The sequence below is a fragment of the Syzygium oleosum genome, unplaced genomic scaffold (genome assembly GCF_021117445.2).
Source record: "Syzygium oleosum isolate NSW1041296 unplaced genomic scaffold, Sole_v2.1 Sole_v2.36, whole genome shotgun sequence".
NCBI lineage: Eukaryota > Viridiplantae > Streptophyta > Magnoliopsida > Myrtales > Myrtaceae > Syzygium > Syzygium oleosum.
Genome location: NW_026607520.1, coordinates 1,398,518 through 1,405,605, shown reverse-complemented (window position 1 = coordinate 1,405,605; position 7,088 = coordinate 1,398,518).

Below are 7,088 nucleotides of genomic sequence, written 5' to 3'. Positions count from 1 at the left end.
GTTTGACGAGTCTCCAATATGTCTGGCAAGGAGTGATTATAGCAGTGTTCATACGGATCTGAACGGTGTTCTGCTTGAGGTGGAGTCGTAACCAGAAACTCATGAGGTAGCGGGTACTAACGAAGTAATCGACACGGATGGTGCTTGTAGCGAGGTAGAGCCTACAGAGCCAACAATTGCTGTAACTGCTGAAATTGATAAGGTGCGTATTCGGTTTCCTCGTAGATATGGATGCAATGATGGTTTTGCTTTATGTGCGATTGAGGAGGTTGTGTCGGAAAATCCTTGTGGAGCAATTAAAGGTGCATGTGGAGTTGGTGTTCTAATGAGGTCCACGGCTATGGTGAAGTTCAAGCGAGGCTTGGACTTGAAAGACGTCTGTGGTGGTTGAGCCTATTGGGGGTTGTAGAAAAGTAGTAGCGAAATTCGGATTCTATCAAAGCGATTGTGACTTGGCTCAAATGTCAAGCCAAGGTGGAGATTGTTGAAAATATGTCTCAAGAGTTTGAGTCCGAAGCGAAAATCTGAATTTAAAAAAAATAAAAAATCAATAGCCAAGTTTTGGAAATTATCTTTCCGAATATGCGTCTAAGTCTTGGGCGTGAAACAGGATAGTCCAACTTGGACTCAGTTGGGAATATATGGAAATCAATTTCCGTGTGGACTTTGGCTTCTTATTTCCATGAATAAGTCCCCAAGTGTTTGTTGGACTTTGACCGTGAAAAGTGGGCTTCTGGGTTTGCTGATTGGTCAGAGACAAGAAAGAAATAAAAAGATAAGAATTATCCTTCCTTGATGAAGTCGGCAAAGAAGAAGCGGCTCACATTTATATGCATATAAATATTCCAATAGAGGAGTCCTTATGTACGATTGTTGATAAAGAGCAAAGTGGCTTTCGGGAAGCCTATGTCCAGAGCAAGAGAGAAAAGTCTTGAAGCGCCGTTACCTCTCTGAGTGCCGTGGGTCATCCATAGGTGTTGGGTGCTTAGCATTGAATTCGTGATTTTGTTTATGGAATTACACCAAGGCTGCGTTTAGTCGTCAGGATTTCTAATCAGGATATGATTGGATAGGATAGGATATGAAATCCAATGGATTTGCTATATCATATCTACTGTTTAGTGAATCGCAGTAATAAAGTCAGATATTTTCACATATTACTATGTCCATTATTTACTATAAACGTAATATCAGTGTAAATGAACCTAAAAATTATACAAACGGAGATGATAAAAATTCCTCACGACACTCTTACCTATTTCATTTATTTTTTTTATTTTTTTATTTTTCCCTCTCTTTTTTAATTATTTTCTTTTTTATTTCTTCCCCTTCCATCATTCTCTAAAATTTTATTAACTAGTAAACTATACAAATTTGCCTAAAATATGTAATAAATATATATATTAAATGTGTATATATATATGAAATTTATATCATAAGATAGAAAGAAATTTGAATATATTAATAAAAATAAGAATAAAAAAACGAATGTATTGTTATTTTTTTGTTATTTTAATTTTTTTATATTAAAACTCAAATATTATTTATATTCAAATATTAGTTTCATTTTATTAAATTAACAATTTTGTTATTCGAGAAAAATAACTTTATATTATGGATATTAGATGTCCTATCCACCTTTATCCCACCTCCTTCATGGGATAATTTTATCCGGGCTATATCCCTCCTATATCCGACTTTATCCTATCTTGAGTACTCACCAAACACCGGATAAGATAAAATTTATCATATCCTGAATTTTATCCAGACTACCAAACGTAGCCCAAGATTTTAAGTGTTTGTAGCGATTAAATCTTATGGTAAGATTTGTATATAATTCTTTCGCGAGATTGTGAGATTATTTCATGAGGAATTGTGGGTGTCACGCCCTAAACCAAGGCTGTGATGCTCGGTCCTTAGCCCGGTCGTGATTTGCCTTTGTTCCAGGGATATTGTCTCAACAACCCGTTATTGTTTTCTTCGATTAAGCACAAGCAGAAGCAACTAACAAACAATAACAAGAACACAACGTGAGCTAAGAAGCATATTATACAAGCACGCATAATTTACATAATAGATGATTATATTACAAGCCCTCTTTTTACTATTGGCCTTCACGTCTACTCATTTACATCCAGATCATGTCCGGTTCTTTACGTGTTATCCGCTCACATATTATCCGCACGGCTAGGTTAAACGTAGCTTTACTACCGTCCCTTCACCAAAAGCGAAAAGGTTAGCTTCTTCCCGAGCTTGGTCATCTCACTACGGCCCATCTCCGGCGACCCCGGGTGGTCCACTAAACCCTAGAAGGGGCCCGATCACATCTCCATCCATTAAAACGAACCATGTCTCATATCTGTGGGGAACCATCTCGTCCGCACTCTCTTGGACCCAAACAGTAGTACTATACTTATGGTAGGTAGTTTCGTTTTCAACATCAACTATGTCAACCATGCGGACGTCCATTTGAATCGGAAGACCGAAGCAAACGGGAGGTGGTAGGGCCATACCTACAAAGCTGAAAATATAAAGAGTGAGTTACACAACTCAGTAAGTTAAATTCACTATATTTCGGCTAAGAAATAGCCTCACTATTGAACAAGAGAAACAACCATTACCGTTGAATGTCGATACTAGATCAATAGCAAATGCACCTTACCTTGCCTAGTGGCTAAACATGTTATGCTCACAAAACAAGAAAACATCAAGCATAGTTTTTCATGTTACGTGCAAAGATCGACACATGGGATTCATTATTCATCAAATGAAATCCATCGATTCCTGCAATTTTCACTAGGCATTCCAGCCTCCCTCTGGCATCGCCTCGAAATCCATCGATGACGGCATCGTCTCAAAATCCATCGATGACGGCATCGCCTCAAAATCTATCAGCGTCGGCAACGTCCCGAAATCCATCGGTGACGGCCATAGTCCCTCGTGCGATCATACAACAAGCAACAAACAATCCGGTTCTTATCTTGACAAGATTAGCCCATGCAATCATGCGATGTTCATGTGTGAACCATGCTCTAATGGGCGAAATGCCTATCATCCCAAGCACGGTCTAGGGTTCGTAGCATGATCCGCCATGCCAAGCGCCAGCTTGGAGCCGAACTTGGCCTGGTCTACATGCCTCAATGTAAATCCGCACCAAGCCAAGCTCATCCTGTGACACCACAACATGAGTACGAGACCATACAATGGCCTGTTTTGTGCCTCGGGTGTACCTTGACTCACAGCCATAAGCAAAATATCAAGCACAAAATGCAAACATTAAGCATTAAAACTCGATCACCACTCGAGCTCAAATGCGCACCACTACGCCCTAACCAAGGTATAGGGAATTCACTTACTACACGGGCTGTCCTAGGGTGTTTAGTGATGGTGTGGCGGTGAGAGTGTGTGGCCGAGAGTGTAGCCGGGAGAGTGGCCGAGAAAGAAAGAGAAAGAGAGACCGAGAAAGAGAAGATGGCCGAGAGAGATGCCAAGATAATGGCCGAGAAAGAGAGAGAGATGGAGACCGAGAGAGTGAGAGGCCGAGAGAGATAGGGAGAGAGAATGGCTTGCTCGATTTTGGGGAAAGGATGAAATGGCTTGGGGTTTCTCCTATTTATAGCCAAGACTTCAATAATTGCTATGCCAAATGGACCAATCAAATACATTAGGGTGGCACCTATAATTATAAGCAATCTTGTGGAAATCTTATCCAAATCTTAGGTTTAATTATTTGATGGCCCAGTTGTTTACCAAGTGTCCTTCTAGGGTTATGATGCCCTAAGTTAGGGTATATAAGTCACCATATACATTAAATTCCAAGGGGACACCTAAGCCCATGCATTAATTTCCTAGAAGACACATAAGCTTCTATTAATGGCCTCCCCAATAATGGCTTGTCTTGATCTTCATTATTGCCCTCCAAGCTAGTAGGCGAGTGGCACATCTAGGGCTATCAAGAAGATACTCAATTAATGAAGATCTTATCTTATAAGATCTTTCTAATTATGACCCTCCCATTATTGGTTCAAGGTTGACTTGATCAAATTTGACTTCTTGCTCCCCAAGGTTTAGTCGAATAGGGCTTATTCTTGCCCTTCAAGAACGCTTAATTATACACTAAGGACAATCGGCTTATGTTCCACTTCTTCAGTAAGGTTAACCTTCCAAAATCAATAAGTATACTTAGCAAGGATGCTTACGTAAATGAGGAATTTCCGGGTTTAGAACGATCGACCGACCTATCCTATTCGAGGTTTGGTGTAGAAATACCCCAAAATATGATTAAGTATGGTTAAGCCAAAGTCCATGTCCAATTGTGCAAGTTCAGGTCAATCAAATTGACTAGGCGCATGGCTCATGTAGTTGGGTCTGAACTAGCATAGGGCCTGGCACACTGCCGGGCCACACGGGTGCAAGGCCAGGCACATGGTCGGGCCATACAGATACCGCACCGGGCTACACGAGCGGTGTGCCGAGCACAATGCTGGCCTACATGAATAAGGGACCGATTCATGGACCAAACACACACATTGGCTCACGTATAGGCACAATGCATGGTTCATGGCCAAGTTTCTTGGGCATGGAACTAGGTCGGAGCCGGATCTAACGGGCATAATGCTTGGCATAAGGATCAGGCACAATGACTGGCACCCGACTGGGCACAAGGCCAGTCCATGGCCTAGCTGACGGGCACAATGGTCGGTCATGTCCAGGCACAAGGCTTGGTTGGCACGGCTGGCACAAAGCCTGGTCCGGGACCAAGCCACTAGGCTCATGGCCTAGCACATGGCTCGTCCATGGCCTACCCGACTTAACACGACGATCCATGGCTGATTTGCGATCGGTCCATGTTCGAGTATCAACGACCCATGGTCGACCCTCGGTTGTTATGTAGCTGTGTGAAATCTAGTACCACGGGATTAATCCATGGTCATCCGGAACCGATGCATGGCCACCCGGAATCACCCGCGACCGATACATGCCGACACAACACTGATCCATAGTCGTCCCGGACCTTCCCACTAACGGCCCTTATGGTCGAAGGGTCAATCCTTAGTCATATAACTCTAATCGACTTGCATGATCGGAGAGTCATTCCATTATCGATCCCATGGCCAATCCATGGATAATCTTTCGATCGAACCATAACTAACCCTCAATACACTCATTCCGACCATGTTATCCATTTCATTACCGACCCTTGGATCAGACTGCTCGGCCATTTTATTACCATTCACCTTTGATTGTCTTGGCCCCAAATTCAAGGATGTCACAATGGGGCTAAACACTGCGTGAGTTATTGGGTGTAATTGGAGTTTGGGAAACACTTAGAGTGTTTGAGTAACTCGAGTGTGGTTATAATCTCAGTTGTATCGCTTGATCTATAGTGGAATTCCGTGTTGCTCTCCCCATGGACATATGTCATTACGACCGAACCACATAAATCTAGTACCCAATTTATTTTCTTGTTCTGTCAAATTTATTATTCGATCGTTTGGCTTCCGCAATAGTTGTCGTGGAATCGGGTAGTGACAGAGGCTGCGTAAAGAGTCGTCGGTATCCCTGACATTAATTTGTCCCCGGCTTGTGCACCTAAGATCTCATGTTTCTCTACTTTTAGTTGGTAATCTAAGACGCCTCCTAATTTTACAAATGTTTGATGAATCTTTATGATAGTCTCAGCTCGTTGCTTCTGTTCACGACATGCCTAAGTAAGATTTTTTTCTTTATTCCCCACGGGGATGAAATTTAAAATGAAACCAGAAAAGACAAAATAGGATATCTCGCTTCATTTTTTATTCCTCTTTACATTCTGCCTAAGCGAGTTTATATTTGCCAAGAGGATAAAATTTGGGCAAAAGGACACTATAAGTGCCATAACTTGTGTACGGCGCTCACTTTGGTGCCATAACTTTTTTTCGGATCATTTTGGTGCCAAGTCGGAGGAAAAACGATCACTTAAGTGTCATAACTTTTTTTTGGAGCACTTCAGTGCTAAAATTTTTGAAAAACGATTACTTAAGTGCTAAAATTTTTGAAAAACGATCATTTAAGTGCTAAAATTTTTGAAAAACGATCACTTAAGTGCCAATCTCCGGCGAGACTCCGGCCAGCCACGTCAGCTTCAGAAATTAATAAAAAAATGCTACGTCAGATTTCCGACGAAAAATTGTGTACGGCACCGGAGTTGGCACTTAAGTGATCGTTTTTCAAAAATTTTAGCACTTAAGTGATCGTTTTTCAAAAATTTTAGCACTAAAGTGATCCAAAAAAAAGTTATGGCACTAAAGTGAGCGCCGTACACAAGTTATGGCACTTGTAGTGTTCTTTTGCCATAAAATTTGTTATATAAGTACGCATAGGTTACGAAAGAACACGAACTTTTTCTGTTTACAACACTCCCAAGTAATTTCTTTTCATAAAAGGATAGAAATTAAATTAATTTATATGCTCATGGTTATAAAATGAACATAAAATAGGACCACTAGTTTTTTTTTCTCTTTACAATATATCTAGGCACTTCGTTTTCCCAAGAGGATAAAATTTAAATTAATATTTGCGCATAGGGGTTTTGAGATTGCTGAAGAGATCGCTGAGCAAACGGGAAAAATGACGGAGAAGAGCCTTCGATTGTCTCAGCTGCCATGAAAAGAATGAAGTACGAAAGTGAGTTCTCGGCTGCGCCTTCAATGGGAAACCTGAGTGCTCAAAACTGGAACTTCGATCAAGAACTACTATGGCAAGGGAAAATTCCTATGAACGGGCAAAACTTCATAATGCATGTAACAAGAAGAAAGATGAAGAGAAGCCGGTGGGAGATGGCATCTTGAAAGTAATGGAAGAAGAAGAAACCCAAGAAACTGCTGTGGCAAGTGCAAATTAAAATATTTTCTTATTTATGTCATAAAAATGGAAATGAGAGTCTCAATCTCAAATGTTTCGAACGAAAGAGGTTTAAAGCGTGTAATTGCATAGTTGTCACAGTTCCAAAGGCAGTAGAGTGGACTTTAAATTTAGCATAAAAAGTTGGTAGATTTTATTTCATGTATTACAAAAATTAAAATCTGATGTTGAACTTATTCCTTGAA